Raw genomic sequence first — 25,825 nt, forward strand, 5'->3', positions numbered from 1 at the left:
AGTATTACTTGGATGAACCTTTTCAATCCTTCCCTTCAACATATTTTTTCCCCACTCCATGTTTGAGCTGCAAATAGCAGCTAATTGTGAGGCAGAAAGCATGTTTATTTATTTGCCCTACAAATTGAATGTGGGGGGAAAGCCAGGATGAAAAAAGGCAGTTCTCCTTCTCCTCCTCCTCCAGGGGGTACTCAGGGGTACTCTTTTTCGTTGTTAAAAAGTGTGGCACTTATTGTAACAATTTCATGGTGAGTACTGGCACTTCTTTTTTCTAGGAAAAAAGCACTAAGAACAGGTACACTTCCTTCCTTCTACCAGGGCCACTGACAGAGGACACTTTGCCCAGGATCCTCTCCAGTGATATTTTTCTAGAAAAAGGGGTGCCGGAACTCACTATGAATGCCTCCCTTGTTCTCTTGCAATGGCAATGGCGCTTTCCTGAGAGGTGGCTGACCTAATTTCAGGTTAGTTCCAGCTGGAAAAAAGCCGTGATCAGTTCTCTGTTTGTAGGACTTCTTGGACCAAGCTCAGTTTTAGGATAGGGAGCTGTAAGAAGGTAATGCAGAGAGGGACCTTGACATTACCTATCAACAGTGAGCACCTTGACAGCAGACTGAGCAGGCAGGCAGGATTTCTGTATTTGCTGCTAGACATATATATTTGTAAATGCAAATCTTATGCAAATTTGCATCTTCCTTTGTCCTCTCTTTTATTTGATTATGCAGTTCTTCTTCTTTGTTGATGAACCTGGAGCTGTGCCCATCAGAGGCACCTGTGAACTTCTTTGAGAATACTAGGCATCCACTGCATCTCCTTCTAGTTCCACCTCCCAACTACTCTGTCTGGCTCGCTGTACTGAGCAGGACTTCAGAGCAGGCAGGATAAAGGGGTAGACAAAATGGCTAGTGGAGAAACGGGTGGTAGAAGCTATGACGTGTGCCTAGGATCTGGTTCTGGGGGTATATTTAAAGGCACATGAAGTTCTTTGGGTTGCAACATGGTGACAACTAAAAATAAACAGAGCCCCTCCCCCCAACTTATGGAGGCTGAGAGAGAAAACAGTGCCCCGAGTTCATGAATAAGAGTGTTGCTGAGATTGCCACCAGATCATGCCAGCTGAGACTGTTACTCAAGGGTCTCACAGCTGTAAACAGTCATTTGAATGTTTTAGCATGCTGGAGGAATGTCTGTGGGGATGGCAAAAGGAAAAGCATTGGAGGGGGAGAGCTAGGCATACCATTCTTTATTCATATCATTGCGCACCCTCCAACAATGTAGATAGAAATAGGAACACTCCTGTGCATGGGCAGAGTGGTGGTGGTAGAGCTAAGGGCACAGTTTGGCACTCCAGCAGGGCATGTTACGATGTGGTGGGCAATGCTATTTTCTAGGAGAATGGATGCTGGTTATCACCATGAATTTGCTAATGGAAGTGCCACACTTTTTCACGACAATAAAAAGAGGTGCTGGGACTGTGTACCCTCGAGTGGCCCCTGGAGAAAAGCATTGGTGGTGGGCCAACACAATCCAGACACAATCAGTAAAACAATTGTATTCACATCTGTGCCAATGGCTTTGGTGAGCAAAGTTTGAAGGGAGGAAACTGGCAAACGCATTATAACCAATGCATTTCATGCCCGTTTCTTTGCATTCTTCAGGCCACGTCACTTAGAGTTATGATATTGTTGTCACCCGAACTAAGAGGGTGCATAAGTGATGCGGGCTACATAATACTGATCTGATAAGCAGTCCATTTATGAGGCCTATCCTAGGCTGTCATCAGCATGCAAAAGAAAGAAAAATGGGAAGGAGGATTTGCCTAGGAAAAGGCTCTAAAAATGTGGCAATCCCTACATAAATGGGTCGGTTGAAAAGAATTGCATCCCTATACCACCATCACCCCATTTTTCATTCTCAGTGTTTCCCCTTTTAGCCTGTTGTAGTAAATGATACAGAGATTTTTTTTATAGCTATTGTACTGCTATACATTTTGCAGCATTACCTTCTTGGGAATGCTATTGTGGCTGCAAACAGAGCCCATGGAATGTGGGGCATTGCGCTGAAAATGTGCCTCCTGGCATCAGCCACAGTGTGCTCTGAAGTGCTTTATTTGATTGCTATCAACTTTCAAAGAGGGGGTGGGAGGGTAAGAAACACCCTTTCCTCCATTCACAGATAACATAATATTGTGTGTGTGTAAGTAAGAAAGAAAGAATGCAAGAAAGGGGAAATCTTTAATATATTTCTTTTATCTTTGAAAGCCACGTTGCTCTCCTTCCGCAAATGTTGCAGGTACAAAAGATTACAAAGGTGATAAGGTGCCGGAGTGATTGTTTAAGCTGAAATTGACTCTCTGCAGCATTTGAATTAAGCAAAGGTAGCAGAGAGCACCATTGCAGCAGCTTTAAGGGATCCACATTCTAAAGCAGCTTAAACATAATAGAAGGCCCTCGTCTTTTCCCACATCCACAAATAATCATCTTGTCTTTCCACTTGCACTGACAGCAGAGGACTGAAAACAAACAGTCATTTAACAAAGATAATATTCCTCTTTGTTTCATTTTTGTTTCTATCTCGCCCATCATCGCAGGATTGGAGTACTTGGGAGAACCTTGATTGCCATATATTTGCAATTATCTGTATAACACACACACACACACACACACACACACACACACACAGGTCATCACTGGCTAAGTGCAATTGCTTCTATCTAGATGATATCTAGGATTATTTTCCATATCACAAAAGTGACGAAAAGTGGACAGGGAAGTGAGATATTGTGGGTTCCCATGTGAGCTGAAGATCCTGGCTCAATTTCCCTGCTGCAGAAATGTGCCAGTTCCCCCTCCGTTCCCTTCAAGCTTTATATGGTATCTCCACAATTTTGGTAAGTGCATGTGTGAGTCACTTATCCGCCTGCTTTTGGGTTAGTTCTGCAACAAAGCTGCCTGCATTCTCACCAGTTCTAGATGGCTCAGATCCTGATTTTTTTTGGGGGGGGGGGGCATAGAGGAAGCTTATGTGTATGAGGGAGATACCACACTTTTGAGTCTTCACAGATGCAGAGGACTGGTTGTTTTTTTCTGTCAGAGGAGGAATGGGGACCAAAATGACTATCTCTCCCAGAACTAGAAAAGGGGTGGTGCCGTGGTGGCGTTCCTTTAAGTTGCAGCAAAACTGCTCAGAAATTGCCCTTTCCCTTTTAAAATGTGCCCCCTCCTGGAACCAATTAACTAACTGGTTAACTGTTTACAATGTATTTATTTAATTCATTATAATTTTTTTGAACTGGTCAACAGCCCTGGTGTAATTGTGCCTACGTAGAACTTTGTGAGTCATTCTGATGTTCCTTCTCGAAAGAAAAGTGGATATAAGCTCCAACCCGCCCCCATCCACCTTCACACAAATGAACTATACAGCAACTAAAGAATCTCAGGGTCTTCCTTTTTAAAACCCATTAGCAGATTTTTGAAATCTAGCACGGTTATGAATTTTAGTTGCCAAGCACCATTCTCAACAATGCTTTGCCAGTTCCTTTTTGGAATGAAAACAGAGGTCAGGAAGGAAAAGGTGAAGAGAGAAGTGATCGTCCTCTTTCTGAAGCTGCCCTTGTTCTTAATCAGACGATCATAAATGAAGTCACATCGAAAAATGATTATGGAAAAGGGAGAACTATGACCTGTGGGTGGACACTTCTCTCTGCACGGCCACTCAGTCTCGCTAACCTCTGGCACTGTGTCTCTGTGTGTGTGTGCTTGTGTGTGTGCTAAATCAGAAACTTGTTCAACCGTATTGAAAAACATGTTGGGAACGGAAGATTTCTATTGATGCTGGCTTCAAAACAACCACTTAAATAGATGACTCTGCTTTGTGTCTCCAGCCCAATGCCAGAAGCATCTCATTATTATTTTAGGAAAGGGGAGGGGGAATGGATTCAGTGACACATGAAAAAAGGGCAATGACTGTCAGGCACTTTGGAGAGAAATGAACTGACTTTGGCTCAAATGGAAAAGGAGGCCTGCAAGTCTTACACTCTAATGTCCTGGGCCCCCCAACCTCTCTCACTGCCAATGAAAACTAATAAATGAATAGAAAGAGAACCTTCCCACGTGACACTGGCACAGAAACCTCACATATACACTGAGTAAAAGAATCCCAATTTACTATCCCCTCCTCCCCCTCTTGGGACGCGGGTGGCGCTGTGGGTTAAACCACAGAGCCTAGGACTTGCCGATCAGAAGGTCAGCGGTTCGAATCCCCGCGACGGGGTGAGCTCCTGTTGCTTGGTCCCTGCTCCTGCCAACCTAGCAGTTCGAAAGCACGTCAAAGTGCAAGTAGATAAATAGGTATCGCTCTGGTGGGAAGGTAAACGGCGTTTCCGTGCGCTACTCTGGTTCGCCAGAAGCGACTTAGTCATGCTGGCCACATAACCCGGAAGCTATATGCCGGCTCCCTCGGCCAATAAAGCGAGATGAGCGCCGCAACGCCAGAGTCGGTCACGACTGGACCTAATGGTCAGGGGTCCCTTTACCTTTACCTTTGCCTCCCCCTCTCTCCCCACCTCTCATCTCCCCCAACCTTATACTGTGTGCAATAATGTCTCATATCGAATATAACTGATCTGTAGAAAGGACTTCATGATCTGAAAATAGATACAATGTTTGTATATTTGTAACCCAAGAAAATCTTTAATAAAAACCTTTTATTTTCTTTTTTAAAAAGAGGACTTTGTAGTGCCACTCTCACGATTTATTGGAGTCATGTGTGTTTGTGTTATGTGGATAGGCACAAATGTGGCCAATTCCCACTTGCCCTAATCCACCAAGGGAGATAAGCAGCTTTCCACATTCATTGCCAAGGTGATTTCGATCTGGGTGGGAGCCCCATGCAATTCTGATGTCCATTAGAGCACAACTGAATTGAATCTTTTGACTTTGCATGTTGACTTTTGTATGTTGACTTTGGGGGCACTGGTTGTTACATGGAGCTAGTTGCTTGCAACAATAGTTGGAGAAGAGGCCACAGAATTTAACCCAGGTATCGTCAGGGAGCAGAAGGCTAAGCAATCACAGCAGTATATGGAGGTGCCATGAGATACCAATGCAGGCCTTTGTTAAACAGCAATTAGAGTTTGTCAAGTGGTAGCCTGCAGGCTAGGCTTTGCTCACTAGACAGTTCTACATCTGATCTCTAGTGGAGCTACCAGATTTTAAATAATGTGTTCTGCTGCAGTTTCATTCATAAGGAAAATAACCTTGTTTTCAAAATTCATGCATGAGAAAAAGACAGAGAAAGAGAGCAATCCCAAGGTTTAATTATATAGCTTTCCAGGACTTTACACTGAGGTGAATGTATGTACAAGTTTTACAGGCATCTCCTCGTACACAGAATGAGAAATTTGGTGCTTCATTTTGACTTCACAGATTCCTGTACTGGGAGTTGCTCCCTTTAGAAAGCTTATTCCTGGAATGCAAAAGCCAGAGAAAATGAAATCACAAAGATAATGTAGCAGACAACACAGATGGAAAATGGGGAGCAAGGCTAGCAGGGACATATCGATGCTGCTCACATATGCTCCCATTGTGTATTCATAAGTTTGTAAGTGGATAAATTGTTCAGTTCATTTATAATCTGAAACCTACTTACCTTTCTTGACCTTCACCTTCCACGTATACAGCAAATTCATGCAGAGAATCCACAGTGTCAAACTGGAGCTTAACCAAAGAACTTGCTGAAAGACAGATGAGTTACTTGAGCCAGGTGGTTCTTTCAGAGGCTCTAAAATAATGGACTAAAAGAGCTGAAGCTTTCATTTTGTCCAGAATGCTGTCTGAAGCTGTCATTCTGTCTGCAAAATAGATAGCTCAGCCACTACAGCACAAGACTCTGGATTTCAGGGTAATGAATTTGAGCCTCATGCTGGGCAAACGATTCCTCCATTGCAGGGGCTGGACTAGATGCCCCTTGTGCTCTTTTCCAGCTCCACAATTCTATGGTTCTGTCATTAATCAGTGGATAGCAGAGTAATCTTCTTGGGGATGGGCAAGTAAGTTTAACTCAAAATTGAAAAGGAAATTTAGGAACATGACTAAGGCCTGTCCACATTTCCACTTGTTCCATGCCCAGAAAGCACAAGTCCAAGCGTTTTCCTTCTTGCCCTGCTCCTTTCCAAGGTAAAACGCTCTCTTTAATGACAGAGCGGAACAAATGGAAAACTTGAATTGCCTTTTTCTCTGACTGAGCGCTAAAAAGTCATTCTCCCTGGGGGAAAGCAGAAGGACAAGCAGAAGTATGGATAAGCCCCAAGCTGGGCCTATTAATGCCAATAGGTCTTCTATGAATAAAACTTAGTTGACTAATAGCTCAGTCAGTAAAGCAACAGACGCTGAATCTGAAGGTCATGGGTTTGAGCCCCATGTTTGGTGAAATATTCCTGCATTGAAAGGGGTTGGACTAGATGACATTGTGGTCCCTTCCAACTCTACAATTCTATGAAATCTTACTAACCCATGCTTGCTTTAGCTGGCTTTGGAGCATCATTGGAGAAACAGGCAATGTATGCATTTTAAAAAAAGAATGAAGCAATGATCTCACACCATCTAATTTGGGGAAAGCTCTCTGTGCAGGCTTGTTTCATTACTGTTTGCTTTGGCTTCCTTTATGGCTTGATGGTGAAAGCCGGCATTCTGCACCCTGCAGCCCAATTGCTACAGGCTCCAGCTAAACGTGTCGCTGCTGATGCGACGCAAATTCCCATGGAAAGAAGAAGCCACAAAGACTTGAAAGAGAGAGACTCCCTAGGACTGAATAATGTAGTGTCAGTTCCTCTAATGAATGCTGATCCTGGGTGCGTGATAGGTAATTAGTGACTTTGATACCTGCAGGGAGCAGTCAAGCAGGTCATGATTTTGCTGTCAGAAACTTCATTGCAACAGACGCATCATTATCCTAGTCACTGCTGTTTATTAATACACACCTTCACAGGGAAATTTTATATCCTTTCCCCCGCATCCAAGGAGCACAAGCAAGCTCTGCAGGCATGCATGGCAGCTTTCTGAATACCAGACAGAAGGCAGCGCACTGTTCTCTCCATGAAAGAGAAGGGAAAGGGGCAAAGGAGAACTCTAGCAGTAGCCACCAGAAAACAATTCTTGAAAGCATCAGATCAGATCTGCCAAGTGCCTAGATCTCCACAGAACCAGGGAAGATGAGTGCTTGTGTATCTGCCCCCCTTCTGCTTTGTTCAACAGTGCAGGCAAGAATGATGGATTGTGTGGCTGAGATGGTTGTCAAGGTCTGCTGATGCTGGGGAGTCTAGATAATTAGCAAGATAGCAGGAAAGCCTTAAGTGGCTATAGGACTTAGCCTGCCTTGAGTGCCAGGAACAGGTGTGGAGACAGGAAATATGTGGCTGTGTTTCCCTCGCTGGAAAGCAACCCCAACCACTTGGCACATGTGCTGGATTAGGAATCAGGACTTTTATGTCAAAGACGGTGGTTGTGATAGCTTGAGATGCGCAACAGTTGTGCATCAGCTCTCTGTGTGGGGTCAAATAAAGTGAATTGAAGAGTTGAATCACAATGTCAATAAGTCTCCTTGAACTGAACCAGGTCTCCTTCTCCCCCAGCAACAGAGAACTATGCCACAGTTTTCCTGCCCTTTTAGAAAACAAAATAGTGGTATATTTTCATATATCTCTGTGTTTCTCTAGGTCAGTGGTAGGGAACCTATTCTGGCTTGTGAAGCAGATCAAATGTCTTCCCACCTCTAGTGGGGCAAATTTAACAGGTGGTTGCCAATGCCCACCTGTCAATCATATGATGTCACTATGATGTCAGGTGATGCTGTGCTTTGAAACTCCAATTTCAGGAGTTTCAAGGCACAGCATGGGGCTGTTTGAAAGCACTTTTGCCTACAGCCCACAGGGAAGGAGGAACAGCCCCAACAGGTCTGAGATAGTTCTGTGAGGAGCTGATGGCATGTGTGGCCCCTGACCTGGGCTCCCTCTCTTCTGCCTTCCCTCAGGGCACACATGTCTTTAGCAGCCCCCAGGAAAGGTGGGAGTGGAGCTGCCCCAAAGTTTCCTTTTAAGAAACTCATGTAGAGAGTGAAAAAGAGGAACTCTAAAACAGAGCGGAGTGTTCTAAAATGCACCAGTAAAACGCACTGTAAGACTGGGGACCTGATGTTTAAGGGGAGGAGATCATATCTATCTCTTCAAGATTCCAGGGACCCCAAACTTATCCTTTCTTTCCTTTCTGAATCATTCAGCTTTCATTCATTCCTCCTCATTTATGACTGTGCCCTCCAGACACTACTCAAAACGGTGACTGTTGAACCTAGATTAGTGCAAAATCCAGGTCTGGGTATAGCATACACATGACATCATATTTCCAATTCCTAGATGATTCTTTCTACAGTTGTACTTCGGAAGTCGAACAGAATCCATTCTGGAAGTCCGTTTGACTTCCAAAACGTTCAGAAACCAAGGCGCAGCTTCTGATCGACTGCAGTAAGCTCCTGCAGCCAGTCGGAAGCTGCAGAACCCATGTTGGAAGTTCAGGTTCCAAAGAACGTTCACAAACTGGAACACTCACTTCTGGGTTTGTGGCATTCGGGAGCCTAAACGTTCGACTCGCAAGGCATTTGACTTCTGAGGTACGACTGTAATGGTTTCATATAGATATGAAATAATAACTGAGTTAAAACCAAGTCCTGCCAGAACAACAGAAGATAGCTTAGAACCCATTGGCTGCCATCAATTGTGTGTGTCTACATGTTTAGACTAAAGAAACCCAGTTTGCTCTGTTTTGCTTTGCTAAATAATGATTGGTGGCAGAGCTTGGAAGACAAAAAAACAGAAAACCCTTTTTTTAAAAAAAATGAAGAGCTTAGTATATCATCAGTACTTTGGAATCTAATGGGAACTTGCCAGAGAATATTACATAAAGCCTGCCTGTGACATTCAGAGAACACAAGCATAATCAACAAGGAACTTTTTGTGGGACGTACAGTACCGTGTTCATTTCAGGAAGGCATTTATCAAGGATAATGAATAGGTGTTGTAGCCACCAAATGCTCATTAAGTCATTGAGTAGGATGGCTGAGTCAGTTGAATATTATAACTGAACAGAGAGCCTAATTCAGTACCTAGTAATCAGTCATTTTCCTCCGCTTAATTTCTGTAGGTATGGTATGAACTGAATAATTTTACTAAAAGTTGTAAAGGAGGAAAGTGGGGAAGGAAGAGATTTACATGACTCTCTCTCTCTCTCTCTCTCTCTCTCTCTCTCTCTCTCTCCCATATGTAGATAAAAATGTAAGGCTGTCATTACACAGCCCCCATTGTAGAATTTGTATTGCTGCATCACATCCTGGATTTGCATGAAGTCAGAGTGCAGACCCCATTTAGGATTTGCACTGCCTCATTACACTCCTGGACTTGCAGGGTAGGGTAAAGTAAGAGGGGGGAAATGATGGTTTAATAAAGCAGGAATTGAGAGAGCTAAAAGAAAAATGGCAGTTTTAAACAACAGCAGAGGTTCGAGTAAAGCTTCATACAATGGGCTCTGCATCCTTCATCTCTCTCACATGAGGCAACTGAGAAAGGAAGAAAGAGACCTCTGAGTACAGTAAGAAGGGGGAAACACTGAAAGTTGGGAAGTGGCTGTTTTAAACAATGGCAGAAGTTGAGTAAAGTGGAGGTAGAGAACCATTGAGAGGAATATGATGGTTTTGAACACCAACAGATATTTGAGTAAAATAGGGATGGAGGAACACTGAGGGGTTGTTTAAAAACAAAATGAAACTCCAGTTTTAGTGAGGAGAAATAGCTGAGATGTGTACTACACAGAAGCTACTACCAAAGACTAACACAACAGAGGCTTTTTGAACCCCCTTCTTGCTGTACTCAAACCCTGTGTTAAACTGCCACTTCCTCCCTCCAGGTCACCCCCTGCTTGGTCTACTCAAGCTTCTGCAAATGCTTAAACTCACCATTTTTTCCTTCCTAGCATTGCTCCATCCCTGCTTTATTCAGATACCTGCCATTGTTTCAAATGGCCACTTCCCCCCTTCTCGGTATCTCTCGATCCCTGTTATACTCAAAGCTCTGCTGTTATTTCAAACCACCACTTTCCCACTCTTAGTCTCCATCCTTTCTTGCTGCCATGCCACGGCCACGGCTGTTGTGCAACCTGCCTTCAGTTTTGCGCTGCCACCCCACCCTAAATTCATGCAAATCCAGGATTGGGAAGCAGGACTACAAATCCTCCAGTGGGGACTACGTGGTGACATCCTTACATTTTTATTATATATACCAGGGGCTGCACATCTGTTCACTCTGCTCACCAATCGCTTACCATTACCCCACATAACCCCACCAGCGCTTCCCTTTCCCACTCCATGCAACTATTTAGTTCACCTTTCACCAGACGCAGGGGGTTACCATGGGGGTGGTTTGAGGGAGGGAGAGCAGATTGCACAAAGGAAGGGTGAAGGTAAAAACAGGTGCAAAGCAATGCTGCATTACAGATGAGAAAAGTGACTCAGAAATGGGGTTCAGAAATTGAAAAGTTAGCTTGGTAGTTTCTAGAGGATTGATCCCCCACCCTCTGATATTAATTTATTCCATGGCTCATACATCCCCATTTCATAAAATAGCTTCCTCCACTGCTAGAAGATGCTTTGGTGGTTTGTTTGCTATTCATAAAGGATTGAGTGTGTACATGAAAGGCCAGATTTCATTATGCTGTTCCAGAATGGTGAAATAAAGCAGAGGCAACTCATAGAGAAGACTTTGACATCTTCAATACCATCCCTTTTTATAATCTAATCTTCCTGTTTGTTTATGGCACCCTTGCCATGGCTGGAGAGAAAAGCCTTGCTCAGAAACACATTCGAAGACTTTAGCCTCACGGGGGAAAGAACATATTGGGCTAACATATTCACCTAATGAACCTTATCAGTGGAAGCCCTGTGCAAAGACTTCCATTTGTGCAGTGGGGCTCCCCCCCTCCCCTCTCTGTGCCATCTTGGACCCCTTGAAATTGGCTTGGAGTGTGGGAGAGAAGCTCCAGACCAGTGCATGCAGGGAGGAGAAAGGAAACCTGAAATGCTTGTGTAGACGGAACATCTATCATAGGACAATGGGTGGGCTGAAATCCACTCATTGTTGTTATCCTATTGATGAGCTAACAGAGAGCCAGTGGCCTTCTCAAATGAGGATCGGGAACTGACCATGAATCTTCTGGAAAATTCTTATCAGCTGCCTATAGACCCCCAACTCAAACAGCTGATAAAAAGATTGCCAAAGCTCTATACTCATACCCCCCAACTGTCCTGTTTTAAGCATCCAGAATCACAAAAACCATTCCTGGTTTCCGTTTTCATCCCAGAATGTCCTGTTTGTTGGTCCAATGCTCTGGTGAAAGAGTGCTGGACCAAATGATGCTCACTCTGGAGCAAGTCAGCAGGGTTGCACCAGAGCTCTGGTGCACCCTGCTGATGAGCACCTGAGTGCCAGACCAGAATATGCGCCCCTCCTGATGTCCAATCTTGTATACAGGTTGCTATTTCAGCTGATATGGATGCATTGAACCAATCGTGTGAATGCCCAAACTGCTATTTGCTATGGCCACTTGCTATTTGCTATGGCCACTAGCAAGTCTTTTTCCAAACATTTTTTACAGGGTACACAGGATAGAAGGTCCATATGTAATTCAATACACTCAGGTTGTCAGAACAGCCAACTCATTGACCTCAGCACTTAAAAATTATAGTGTGACTCACCCCTAAGTCTCTAGGTTATGGCCCACTACTGGCTGAACACACTAATCAGATCTAACCAGCCAAAGCCTGATTCAAATCTGTTTATGAATCATGTTTTGTGGTTGTACTCACCTCTGTAGTGGGCATCTGTGTGAACAGGGCAAGAAAAACAGCCTGGAGATGTAAGAGACTTCATTTCAGCCCAGTTAAGGCAAAGTGCTTGGTTCGAAATTGATTGACGATGCAATCCTGTGCTCATTTGCTTGGAAGTAAATCTCACTGAATTTAGCAAGACTTGTGAACAAACATATTCAGGATCAGGCTGCCCATCACATTAATCAGTTCTGCTCTGCTGTATTCTGCACCATCGGGCATGGGAACTATGTAACTGGTTCATGGAACTGGCTTGCTATGGTGTGGGTTGGTGTGGGGCAGGGGCAGTGTAACTTCTTGTGAGAGGCCAATGCCTAGAGAGAATAGGGCAGCCAAATTAAAACCCCGGTGTAAGGGATCTTGTGAATCTGCACTGCCTGCTCTCTTGAATCCAATGGTACTGTTTCCATCTGGAAGAAAAGACATACGTTATGTTCTATGAGGAGGTGAACGCCTTAAGTAAGTGACAATCCTTTAAAGAAAACAGGGGCTGACACCTCAAGGTGAAGGAAACTTGTTTTGTTTACGCTCAATGTGTTCAGGCTAAATAGCAGAGCGACATCTCTATAGTGATAAATCCAGCACTCCATACTAGCAATGGGCTCATTTAAAAAATGAAGCTGCATCTATTCCCATGTCAACTAGCCTAACCACTTCTAATCTCTCATTGCCATTGGCTTTCTTTGGATATTTGATTGCTCTCTCTCTCCCACCCCACCCCCACCCCAAGACCAGAACCCCTCCTCCCCCGAAGTGCTTCCAATAATTACAGTCATCTCATTTGGAATTAACAAACCAACCATTGTATCCTGATTCATGATCAATGGGATGTTAAAGGAGTTCTTATTGAGTTTAATAAGTATATAAGTTGCTAGTTAATGAAGTGAAAATTATGTCACCAATAACTGTGTAATTACGTTCTTATTAATGCATTCAAATGCCTTGCAGTTTAAATGGTGTATAACAAGCTCGTTATAGCAAGATAATTAGATAGCCATTAATTGTTTAAAATGCTGATTGACGTGTGGTATGGTAATAGATATCTAGCTTCCCATCGCTGTCTTCCTATGGGGCTAATTTAATGTTTTTGTGCCCCTCTAATTAGGAATATAGATTAGGACAGAACTGTAGAAAGTGTGAGGCCAGGGCTAACTAAGGAAGGGGGTCACACCAATTGTCATGGGGAGCGCCCACTCCTTGCTGGTCCTGCCCAATGGGTTTCTTCATAGCACCTGCCCAATCAATGTTCACAGCTATGTCCCAACTGACAGCATGGACTGTCAAACCTAGGCATCAGTTCTGCAACACTGCAGGGAATGCTATATTCTACTCTGATCAATATAATAGAGTCTCACTAGACTCTTGATGAGCTCGGTCCTGTTGCTCGGTCCCTGTTCCTGCCAACCTAGCAGTTTGAAAGCACGTCAGAGTGCAAGTAGATAAATAGGAACCGCTCCGGCGGGAAGGTAAACGGCGTTTCCGTTCCCTGCTCTGGTTCTCCAGAAGCAGTTTAGTTATGCTGGCCACATGACCCGGAAGCTGTACGCCGGCTCCCTTGGCCAATAAAGCGAGATGAGCACCGCAACCCCAGAGTCGGTCACAACTGGACCTAATGGTCAGGGGTCCCTTTACCTTTACCTTAGAGTCTTGGTACTGAGCAAGTTTGCACACAAATATTATCGGGAATTGTAGGGTTGGAAGTGGAGGGTGTGGGGAGGAGCGGGTGAATACTTACTGCAGCCATACAAACTCAAGGCCCAAGTACACTGATTCTGCTTTCATAGATTATTCTACGGGGCATTGTCTTCAATTATGCTGTTCACCAATTTGCCTAGAACATGCATTAGCCTAGCTGGTCTGTCATTTCCTAGCTCTCTCATTGATTTGTTATTTTAATGTTAGCTACCTTTCAACCTTTAGTGACAATTTTTGTTAAAATGTTTTGTTAGGCAATCAACAACTCCACACTCAAGTTTTTAAATGAACTCCCCCAGTGTATGTCAACCAGACCTAGTGACTTGTAAAGTTTTAATTTGACAGTTAGCTGCAGAATGCCACATACTGGGTGTATTCAGTCAAATCATTGCACTGGTGGATGCCTGCTAAAGGCAATGGGACTCTCTCTTCCCTGTGCCCTCATTTCCTCCCAAAATCTGCTCCAGAGGGTTGAGAGAACCCCACAGCCAAACAGTATGCGAGGGGCAGGAGAAGGGAGATTGTTCTGTCACACGAGCTGAAATGATTCCCTGACAGAACAATCTCCTCAGTGCTACGTTGAATTCAACCTGCAGACAGCTGTATTTGACCGAGTACCTCAGATGGCCTTCTCAAAAAAGTTATTCAGGCGCAGTCAACATATTGCACAATGAAGGCAAACACAAATTCTTTATTCCGCTTTTCTTCATTCTTTCTTGCTTTAGCAATCCTTTCGCACCTTTATCATTCAATGGGCCAACTGACTCCCTGGCTAGGTTTTTGCCTTGGATGTGCTAACTGCTTTCATGGGTGATATCCTAAATTAGTCAGAGCAGAACCACTGGAATCAGGGCTGGCTGGTGGGGGAAGGCAGCACTGGCCTTCTGGCCTCCTGCCTGCTGCACTGCTATGCTTCCACATTGGGAGCAGAGGGAGATGACAGGGAGGTTGATGCAGTGTGAGTGCAGCAGCAGGAGAGCTGGGTTGGCTCTGCTGTTGCACCTGCATGGCACCAACCTTCCAGGTGCCACTCTCCCAGCAAGCACAGTGACATGGCTGAGGGGAGGCTGCTCCTGATTTCAGTGGGTCTGCTCTGAGCATGACTTACATATCACTTATGCCACATCCATCCTACACATTTAAAGCAGTATCGTGCCACTTTAACAGCCTTCCCCAAAGAATTCTGGGAACTGTAGTTTGTTAAGGGTGATGGGAATGGCTAGGAGACCCCTATTCCCCTCACAGAGTTACAATTCTCAGAGTAGTTTCACAACCAACTCCTCTTCCCAGATAACTCTGGGAATTGTAGCTCCCTGAAGGGAAAAGGGGTCTCCTAACAACGCTCTGCATCCTTAGCAAACTATGGTTCACAGGATCCTTTGGTGGGGGGAGCCATGCTGCAATTGGTGTAATAGTGCACCACAGAAAAAGCTGGAGGACATGAAGATGGTCCTCAGTAGTGAAACAAAGGAGGGCAGGAGGAGTCACTTCTTGAAATACTGTGACTCAAGGCACTTGAAACCAAAAGCTCCTTTATGGGCAACTTACATTTGTTTTGCTAGCATTTGTGCTCCTGTTAAGCTACTTTATTTAGAGAAGGCACATAGGTGCCCACTTTTTCAGGAGAGCCTCCTATCCTAGGACATTGCTGTTCTCTTGGTCTTGTTTGTCCCTTTGACCACTTCCTAATCTGTAGCAATGTGAACAGAGGACAGGGTAAGAAAGAGCTGGATTCTTCCTGGAACAGACCAATTTAATTGGTGCTTTTCACTCCAACCACCTTTTCTTAAAGCTAATGACTGGCTTCATCATGCAGAACGCAGAGTCATACAAATGATGATTAGATTGTTTTGTGCCTCCCCCAGCTAGCAATTGGATTGTTCCCTATGGTGTTTTAAGTTGAAAAGATAATGGGCAGCTGATTTGTAATCATGACGTGAAAATTGTAAATGTTGATACCCCCATGTTAGCTTTGCAAGGGTGGGTGTGCGCTTTTTGTTTAGATATTTATCTATTTTGCAACAAACACATAATTGTAGTAACGTTTTGGGAACGCTACCATTGACTTACTTATTTTCTCAAGTCTGGAAAATGTGGAAAGAATGATTACTTTTTTGTGGACATGGTAAGAACATCTGCCTTGTTCAGAGGCAGCTGTGGTTAAGGGAGGGGCCAGGAATATTTTTCTGTCTGAGCACCTCATTTCTTTGTGGTCAACATTCCAGGGGCTCCATGCCAGGAGTGGGTGGGGCCAGAACCGAAAGTGGGTGGAGCAATGGATGCAAATTTTGCCTTAGTACAGTAGGCTAGTTTCCATACTAAGGTTACCAGACGTCCCTGTATCCCGGGGACAGTCCCCGGATTGACAAATCAGTCCCCTGACAAAATCCATCTATTTAGTAGGAAGTTGAAAAGTGTCCCCCAGATTCATTGGGGGGGGGGGGAATCTGGTAACCTTATTCTACACAAATTTCTCTCATGCACACATCCTATTTTTCCTCTATCCAGGCAAGTGTCATGGATTGGCTGGATGCTGAAGAGTGGTGGGCAACACCAGCTGGGGATCCTCCAAGGGAACGCCCAGGGGAAGAAGGCTCAGAGCTAGGGAGGAGGAGGTGTTGGAAACTGAAGTGGCAACAGGGTTTAGTGAACAGGAAGAGTCTGAGGCAGAGAACAGTCCAGAACCAGAGGCAGAAGTGGAAGCTGGAAAGGAGTGGGGCCAAGAGGCAATGTGTTTGTCTCGCCCAGTGCCCAGAGAAGCCCTTGCAGAGCCTCATGCTACTGCCATCACAAGGGCGCCAGTGGGCATTTTGCCTCACGTGCTGAAATATATCGGGCCACCACTGGCTGGAGGGTGCATATATTGTTTCCGATGCTACTCTAGGCCCTGCTCCAGCACCTTGAGTTTCTTTGCTTTCCTTTGAGTGCCAAATAAGTGTGTGCATATCTGGCTGGGGAGCCCAGAGTAGACTTCAGATGGCAATGATGCAATAACACAGAGGAAGCACCACAGAGCAACTAATACAATGAAATCATGTGTGGACGGTCCGGTATGGTGCTTTTCCTCCATTGTTAGTTGCCGGCCACAGCTGCTTCTCCACTGCCCTTCCTGCCCAGAGAGGCACAAACAGTGGTTCACCCAAGTTGTATCACTGCATTACTCTGGGTGAACAGGAGCAGCAGAGGCCATGGTGACTGAAAATGGAGGGGAAGCCTCACTGCCTATGCTAACTCTGGGCTCCCAAGGTGGCTGTAGAGGGTCATGCCATATGTCAAGGTTGCCATATGTCCTCTTTTTCCAGGTCATGTCCTCTTCTTCATGCAAAGATTTGCCATAGCAATCCATAGTTAAAAGTAGAAGTCGGCAAATGTATCCTCTTTTTCGCTCTTCAAAATAAGGCAACCCCAGAGGGGCAACTGGTGAAAACCAAGTCCCCTGCTCCATGAATGGAATCCTCCACTGAATCCAAAGCTCTTGAGCCTGCCCAAGGACTTCCATCAGCAGAAATGCATCTTTGCACCTAATCCATTCTGCTGGTGGGGAATATGTTAACAAAATATACTCCCTCCCTGCCACAGCTCAGCGGTAGAATTAGCACACCCACACACATATACACTCATTTCCCAATCTCTGTCATTTCCCCAGATCTGAATTATTCTCCTCACCCCTGCTTTAATTTGAATTACTGGTGGCAAGGCGACAGGCAACCCCCCAAAAATGATTTGCTTATTGGTTCTGCTACCCATATGGGACTCTGGCAGAAATCAGATTAAGCTTGTTTGCGTGTTAAATGTTTGGGAAAAATGACTTGCTCTAATAAGGTGAAAGGAAGAAAATGTGCTTACCATAGCAAGCAACCCCTTCAGCTGGGTTAGAATGGGGGGGGAGGTAACTGTACCCCCCACCACACTTTATGCAGCCCAACACTCCCCCCTCACTCCATCAACCCAACCCACCACCTAGCAACAACAACAAAAAACAAAACAGAAAGGATTAAAAAACACAAAAAAACCTCCTAGCAAAATGCCAGGGTTTTAAATTAAATTTAAAACAGTTTAATTGCCTAATTGCTCAGCTATTTTGTGCATTTTATTAACAGAAGCAATACTTCGGCAGCCATGCCAGCATAGCAGAAAATTGGCATTTGAGCCAGCGGGAATTAAAGAGGCAGAGTGCGGAACTAAAACAAAAAGAGCGCCTTGAACCTAGTGGAACAGACATTTGAGGCTTTTGTTTCATTTTTATCTCTTTCCTTAATCTGCCATAGAAAGATCAAGGCTACGGTTGTGCTTTTTAAAAAATGCCTGAGTGACAGCTGCTCATCCCCACCCCACTCCTGCCTTTGGAAAAAGTACTCAGTGTCTCTCCCCCCCCCCCCAGCTTCCTCCTAAGGAATAAACACAGAAGCACAGAACATACTTACAAAAAGAAATAAAATGTGTTTCTTGCCAGTAATATTGGCATCTCTGAAAAGAGCTAATTTGACGGCATTTTTCAGGATAAGCGCTACAGCTAAAATGTGTGTGTATCCAAACAGAACTAGCAAATCAGCCATATAAATAAATGCATGTATTTACTGAAGAGAAGAGATTAATATTCATCTATAATATGCCGCGCTCATCCTGACCTCGTTTCCCTTCCATCAGAAGCAAGAAAGGGGAATGAAAGGTACCTTGCATAATAAATAAACCAATATTTATTGCCTGCAAAGTACCATTTTAAGGCAGTGATGCTGCTGCAATAGATGTTAAGAGCTTGAACTGCCAAAATGAGTTTTCAGGTTACTTCAGGTGCTCACCTTTCTTCTGATTTACAGGATGCAAATTGAGATCTGAAATTTGATTTGCCACACAGACGTCCTAAAAGCATTTAGTAGAAATCATATTTTGACATACGGTTTGATACGCAAAATGTTAAATGGTTCCTAAGTTTGTGGAATATGCAATGGAGAGTTGACCGGTGTTCAGCACAAGTGGAAGAGCACATTGCTGTTGCTTAACCGATAATTAACTGAAATGGTGTGCAAAGCAAATTTATGAACCGGTAATCCAGTTGAAATTTGTGAGGTTAGGTTTTATGTTCCAGTCTGAGGCAATGCCACCTCTGCCCTTTAGTAGGGATGAATTTTCCGCACAACTCTTTTTGAGTTGGTTTCTCCCTTGAGGATACATTTGGGATCACAGAGGAGGAGCATCCAATAGGATGGAAGAAATCAGGCTGCTCTTTAAACCTATTCTGCTCTCTCCACCTCCTCCTTTTTCGTAGTGCCCTCCCTAGTTGCCCTTTCCAGGAGCTGAGTAGGAATTTTGAAGGGAGCTCCTCATTGGCCCTTGGGATTTCTCTTTTTTTGCCTACTCCACACTTCAGGGTTATTTGCTCTTGATGTATGTACTTATTTTGTCTGTTTGACATTCAGGCAGGAGACAAAGGAATTTAAGAACTTAATTGACCGGCACCCTGGGGCATTATGGGGTTTACATGCATTCACCTTCTGCAGCCTTTGGTTTGTGAGGAACTTGACACTGCCCTTTAGGTTTCATGTGCACATTTGGTGAACACTGGACAGTGGGACGCGGGCACACAAGATGAGTTCATCCAGCTCATTACAAAGGCAAGACAATGGTCCAGCACTGCTGCTACCACACCTGCAGATGTAAAGGAGAAGTAGAGCTGTGTGTCACCAGCATTTTGCTGACAACGTACCCCAAACTCCGACCCAGTGCTTTCATGTAGATGTTGAACAGCATACTGGGTAAAACTGAAACCTGAAGAATGTCATGCTGAAGGCTCCATGGGGCCAAATGTTGTTGTTTAGTCGTTCAGTCGTGTCCGACTCTTCGTGACCCCATGGACCAGAGCACGCCAGGCACTCCTGTCTTCCACTGCCACCCGCAGTTTGGTCAGATTCATGTTTGTAGCTTCGAGAACACTGTCCAACCATCTTGTCCTCTGTTGTCCACTTCTCCTTGTGCCCTCCATCTTTCCCAACATCAGAGTCTTTTCCAGGGAGTCTTCTCTTCTCATGAGGTGGCCAAAGTATTGGAGCCTCAGCTTCACAATCTGTCCTTCCAGTGAGCACTCAGGGCTGATTTCCTTCAGAATGGTGGGGTTTGATCTTCTTGCAGTCCACGACACTCCTAAAAAGTTTCATGAGCCCATTTTTTAAAACTTATTTTGTCACACACACCCCCTCAGCGATAACACCTGTGGTGGCCCGCACCCCCTTCCTCTGCCACTGCATAAAAGCTCTGCTGGATGGCAGAAAGAGAATGCAATGGAAGCAGCAATAAGTGTCTTTTTTGCTGCCTTCATTGCCACTAAGTAGGTTTGATGATAGGCCCTCCCCAGTGTTCAAATGCATTTGACTGGAATTTTCCTCCTTTCACACTCAAGTTACCTCCTAGCTTGTTCATTGCCCTGAGCTCTGGAGTACACCAGGTAGCAAAGTGGGTGAGGGTTATTAAAAGAAGCTTGCAAGATTAACACAGGGGGGGGGGGGGAAGAGTCTTGTAGCACCTTAAAGATGGCAGAATTTGTTACAGTGTAAGATTTTGCAAACAACAGTCTCCTTCACCGGATGCATGAAGTGGTGCAATGGTTAGAGTGTTGAACCAGGGAGATCAGAGTTTAAATCCTTAGGCCACCATGAAGCTCACTGGGCCATTCACTGGGCCACAGTGACCTTGGGCCATTCACTGACTCTCAGTCTAATCTACCTTCCAGGGTGTCGATTAACGGGGGAGGGAAAGAACCATGTATGTCACTTTGAGGTCCCTGGAGAGAAAAAGGTGGGATGTAACCGCAATAAATAATCTGTAATTAATTGCAGGATTGAAACAAAGCACTTTGCAGCTGCATCACAGTTCTGCTGCTTTGCAAAGAAACAACCTGCAAGGAAGACGAGCTGTTATAGCAAAAGGGATTTGTTTTATCAGACAAGGTCAGAATTTGGACAACATCCCTTTGCTAGACTTGCAGAATCTGAGATGAATAAATGGAAGTATGACATCCAGCCTTCTTTTTCTTCAGCTTTTTAAAAAGCATCAGACCAATAACAAGCAGAGAGGGTGGCGATTCCAGAGTCATGGGAAATATATCTCATCTTCCTCTTAATGATTTCCCAACGAGATTTTTGGAAAGTGGGAGGAAATACCAGGAGAAAGAGAGGTAAGTTTCTTGAGATGCAGCAAAGCATAAAGGGAAAAATGGTAGTTGCCACTGTATTAGGAAAGAGTAAACTGGATTAGCAGAGTCAGGAAAACAGAGGGTTAAATATGGTAATTGTTTTGTCTTCTCCTGATGGAGCTTACGTTACATATGAATCAGAATCAGAATCAAGTTTATTACGGCCATGGGCCCATACAGAAAAAACATAAATAACAGCTTGTGGACGTGGGGAAAGGAAAAAAAAAAAGAAAGAATAGAAATAAACAGCCGCTAAAACGCCCCTATAACAATAAAATACTGTAAGATGGAGTGGCATCCTACACCTTAATTAGCTTGTAGTGCTCCTTGGCGTCGCTTTTGGGTAAGGACCGCAGCCAGGAACCTAGCCACTTTCAGGGTCGTATGGGTATCCTTATCCTGCAAGATTTGGGCAAGGTGGAATGTTGGAGGGGTACCCACTAGTTTCTGAATGATTGATCCCAGCAAATTTGCCCGTAGCACATTAAACAAGGGGCAAGAGAACATAATGTGCTGGAGCGACTCCGGCGTCACCTTATCACATTCGCACATGGCGGGGACTTGGCCCTTTGAGAATCTATGTCTCAGGACATTGGAGGGAAAAACGTTGAACCTCGCTTTGGTGAAGGCCAGTCTATGGGCAACAGTCGAAAGGGAGGAAAGGTATGATGGGACGCAGTAAGTTAAAGTGATACCAATGCTCTGGGGCGAACAAACACCTCCCCCCAGCATATAATTTCGCTGTAAGTCGATGTCGTCCAGTCTTTGGCGGATCAGTCTTTGAGCTGTGATTTGATCTAATTTTAGGGAATCTGAGGGAGAGATTCCATAGCTCAAGAGTTTGGCATGAATTCTACTAGACCAAAGGCTAGAGAATTCATCTCGCCATAGGCATTGGACAAGGTAATGGTTTGGTAATCTGTGCCACAATGATAACCAATAATTGAAGACTTGCTTCCACAGGCAAGTTTCTAAGGATGTGATCTTCAATTCTAGTCGCATGGCTGCGTTGCTAACGCACATAGGGAGCATTAGGAGCCGACGTAGGAATTGGTTTTGCAGAGTCTCAAGGGGGGCAAGATCTGTCAACACGGCCCAGAGCGGGGCAGCATAAGCAAGCACAGCCACCACTTTTGCCTTGAACACCTTTAGGGCCGAGGGAACATGCAAAGCTCCATCCGAAAAGAAAAATCGGAGGAGCGCATATGACAGAGTTTTGGCCTTATTAAGTAGGTGTTGGATTTGAGCTTTCCACCCCAGATTGTATTGGAAAATAACTCCTAGGTATTGAAATTTTAAGACTTGCTCTATTTTTGCTCCACCAAGCTTCCATTTATATAATCTCCGACTTCTGGAGAAAATCAGAATCTTGGATTTGGCATAGTTGATGGTTAATTGGTTGAGTTGACAATACGTGGCAAAGATCTTCAGAGCTCTGGTTAGTCCAACACGTGTAAAAGATAGAATTACTGCGTCGTCCGCATATAAAAGGAGTGGGCAACGGTAATCCGCTAGTCTAGGCGCGTGTGTACTTGGAGATGAGTTAACTAGGGGTGCTCGCATGTCGCTGATGAATAGGTTGAATAGGCAGGGAGCCAATATACAACCTTGGCGCACTCCCTTGTTTATTGGTATCGGGTTTGTGAGGTCGCCCGCAGGAGTGAGTCTTACTCTGGCAAGGGTACCTTCGTGGAGTTGACTTATAAGCCATAAGAGTCTTCTATCAATGCCCTGTTTCGCAAGTTTCTCCCAAAGAATGTTTCTAGGCACGCTGTCGAAGGCTGCCTTTAGATCTAAAAAGGCCGCACAGAGGTAGCCCCGAGGAGGGGAGGAGTACTTCCGTGCCAGATGATAAAGCACTATCGCGTGATCGGTTGTAGAACGTTTAGTTCTGAACCCTGCTTGTTCGTGGCCAATCTGGTTAGTCTCATCTACCCATCGCAATAGTTTAGTCAGCAAAAAGCTGGCATAAATTTTCCCTATAATCGAAAGGAGGCTGATGTTACGGTAATTTTCCGGCTCCATTGGAGAACCTTTTTTGTGAATTGGTACTATGATGGCCTCCTTCCATATTTTGGGGATGAGACCAGAGGCGTTGATTGCGTCGAAGGTTTTGGCCAGGATGCCAGCCCACCATTTTGGGTGTAGTTTAATGGCTTCGGCAGGGATCAGATCGGGCCCAGGGGCTTTGCCCGGTTTCAGCTGAGCTATTAGCTTGACTATTTCGTCCGGATCGGTGGGAGGCCAAATGGGTAGGTGGGTAAACAGGTGCATCAGATGGTCGGAGGGAGCATCTGCTTGTGAGAAACATTTCTTCAGGAATAGTTCCCATGTCGGTGCAGAGATGACTGCCCTTGGGTATTTCCTCACCCTTCTGTTAATCAGAGACCAGAATTCCCTGGATCTGTGTGGTTTTGAAGCGGTAATCAAGGCCTGCCAACGATTATGTTGCCACTCACGTTTGGCAATTTTTTGCATGCGTTTATAAACTTGCTTGGCTTGTGCGTAGCTAGCTGGCAGAGTAGATGCATCGGAGGTCTTATATACATTATATATAGCACGAAGGCGCTGTCTTGCTTGTTTGCACTGAGAATTGTACCAGGGGGCACCGTGGGTATACTCGTTTCGAATTGAATTTTTGGGTGGTAACCTGAAGAAGGACGTAAGAACAGTCGTATGGTGGTGGAAGCGATTCAACACTATGCTATGCTCATCTGAGGCAGAGCCTATGTTGGGATGAGGCCCAAGGATTTCTTTATGAAAGAATTCCTGATACCTTTGAGCCTGGGTCTCCGACCATTTGATTCCTCTTATTTGGAAAGATTCGTTGGTTACCATCTGGGTCGCATGTCTATCCGTCTCTGGCTGCCAGTTCAGGGAAAGCTTGGCTACCAGGGGGAGATGATCACTGGATTGTACATTCTCAATCTTAAAGGTGGAAATACACTTAAGTAGATCCCTGGAGACCAACAGGTAATCGAGGACGCTGTTTGACTTAACGCTCAGGTGAGTGAACTCCCCTGGGATATCAGGGAGACTTGCGCCATTTAAGGGGGCCAGATTTAAACGGATGGCCATTTGATATAGGAGTACACCAGCCTCATTTACTCTGTGGTCTTTAGAGGATCTCCTCATCATGTGTTCCAGATCATAATTATCAAGGTTTGGGGTAACCCACCATTTGGCTTTGGTCAGCGAATCCCAGTTTGCTGCTGTGCGGGCATTAAAATCGCCACCTATTATGGCCGGGGTGTTGGGAAACTTAACATAACATGAGAGCAAGTGATCTTCTAGCGAGCCCCATTTAGAGCCCAGTTCAAGAGAGGAACCCCCAGGAGGCAAATAAACATTTGTGACTAGGAGTGAGATCTTTTCCCCCACTATCAGCCCGGTAAGGGCGTATGGGGGTAAGGCCTGTACTAGAGAAAATTTAGAATGAAGGTTGAGAGAGATGCCTATTATTAGGCCCCCTTTAGGGCGGCCTCCTTTCAGGGAGGGACAGGCAGGGAGTTCTAGAAGCTCAAAGCCATCTAGGACAATTTTCTCTACTTCCCACGATTCTTGGAACAAGATGATATGAAATGGGTTAATAAACTCCAGGAATTCTGGGTCAAGTTTTTTTCCCTTCCAGCCCGCAATATTCCAGCTCAGGACTGATAGGGGGGAATTCCTGTTGAGTCCGATTCGCTGTCATTTCAGGGAGGGATGTGAGTCCTTTGGGGGCAGGGCGGGCCCCACGAAGAAGTCAGTTATTTTACTTTGCGTAGCAGGCACCTGCTGAAGGGACCTGGTCTCGAAGTTGGTATTGAGATATTCTGACTGGGGTGACAGAACGGGTCTCCCGCTAACTAACCCAAAGGCGGACACTTCAGTGGGAGACACCACTGGATTAGCTGAGGCTGCCCCACCGCGAGGCCTAAAGGTCGCCGATGAAACCATTTGGTTTATATGTCCAGCCGGATCTTCAGTCAAAACCGGGCCATTTTTTGATGTAGGTGGAACACTCCCCTGACCAGCTGCCAGCAAAGGTGCTGGGGATGCTCGGCGTGCAGGTACCGTTTGTATGACGGGTCTATGCCGCTCAGGGGAATATGAGGACTCCAGTTCCGGCATTGATGGATTAGATGGTAAGGAATTGTTTTGGTGGGAGGAACTCTGAGTTACACTCTTCGGCGGGGGACTCTTGGGGGGCGAGTCAAAATTTATCAAGAGTTGGGATGAGAGGCCGACTTGTGTGGCAAGACCTGGTTCTACCAGGCGTCGGTGGGATTTACCCACAAGTGGGGGAGGCATGGTTTTAGGAGCTGGACTGAGGTATGGGAGACTACCTATTTCCTTAAAACACGACTCCGAAAAGCTGGCAAGGTTGTCCTGAACAGTGGACAGGACTTTTCCATTCTTCTGGACGTGTATGAGCTGATGATTTAGTACTTCTAGTCTATCAATTATTTCTTGTTGTTCCCTCGGTGGAAGGTCGCCAAAGGTGGCTAAAAGCTCTCTTTCCTCCGGTGGGGTCAGGGAATTACTTGCGCCAGTGGGATCCTTTAAGGCTCGTGGGGACGTGGGATAAGTCCAGTTTCGAAATGGATGGATATCCTCCAGAGAAGGAGGCTCGATGACCCGAGGTGCTCCCGGCCTCTCCGACAGGGTCCGCCCCGAGTCGTAACCGGCAAGTAGGAGGGGATGAATCATGCTATCCATAAAAACTCTTGTTGGGATGATATCGTATCTAGCCAAGAGTGATTTCTGCCTGATGATAGCTGAAGGGATCCTTGGAGAGTAGAACGCAAGCATCACTTTCTGTTGCCTGAAATGCTGGTTCAAAGGTAATACTGCAATGAGATCGCATTGTGTGATTTCTATGTTTAGGAGATTGCTTATATGCTTTTTGACCCCATCGAGAGTGAGCCACCTTGCTGACCCTACCCCGATATTTAGGCAGATTTTCTTAGGTTGCAGAGACAATGCTTGATGTTTCAGTGCGGGATTTGGTTTGTATTTAGGGATCCCACTTCCTTT

At 45.1% G+C, this 25,825-nt stretch overlaps 1 long non-coding RNA gene across 1 annotated transcript; it reads right to left on the reverse strand.

Annotated features, from left to right (window-relative positions):
* Positions 1–5,331: 5,331 nt before the first annotated feature.
* Positions 5,332–12,329, reverse strand: LOC310670065. Its single transcript, XR_014507507.1, has 3 exons — positions 11,905–12,329; positions 5,650–5,734; positions 5,332–5,466 (listed from the first exon to the last, which is right to left on the reverse strand). It is a non-coding gene; the product is annotated as an uncharacterized lncRNA (long non-coding RNA).
* Between the last annotated feature and the right edge of the window lie 13,496 nt (positions 12,330–25,825).

Source organism: Podarcis tiliguerta, assembly GCF_965153285.1.
Source record: "Podarcis tiliguerta genome assembly, chromosome: 2".
NCBI classification, from domain to species: Eukaryota; Metazoa; Chordata; class Lepidosauria; order Squamata; family Lacertidae; genus Podarcis; species Podarcis tiliguerta.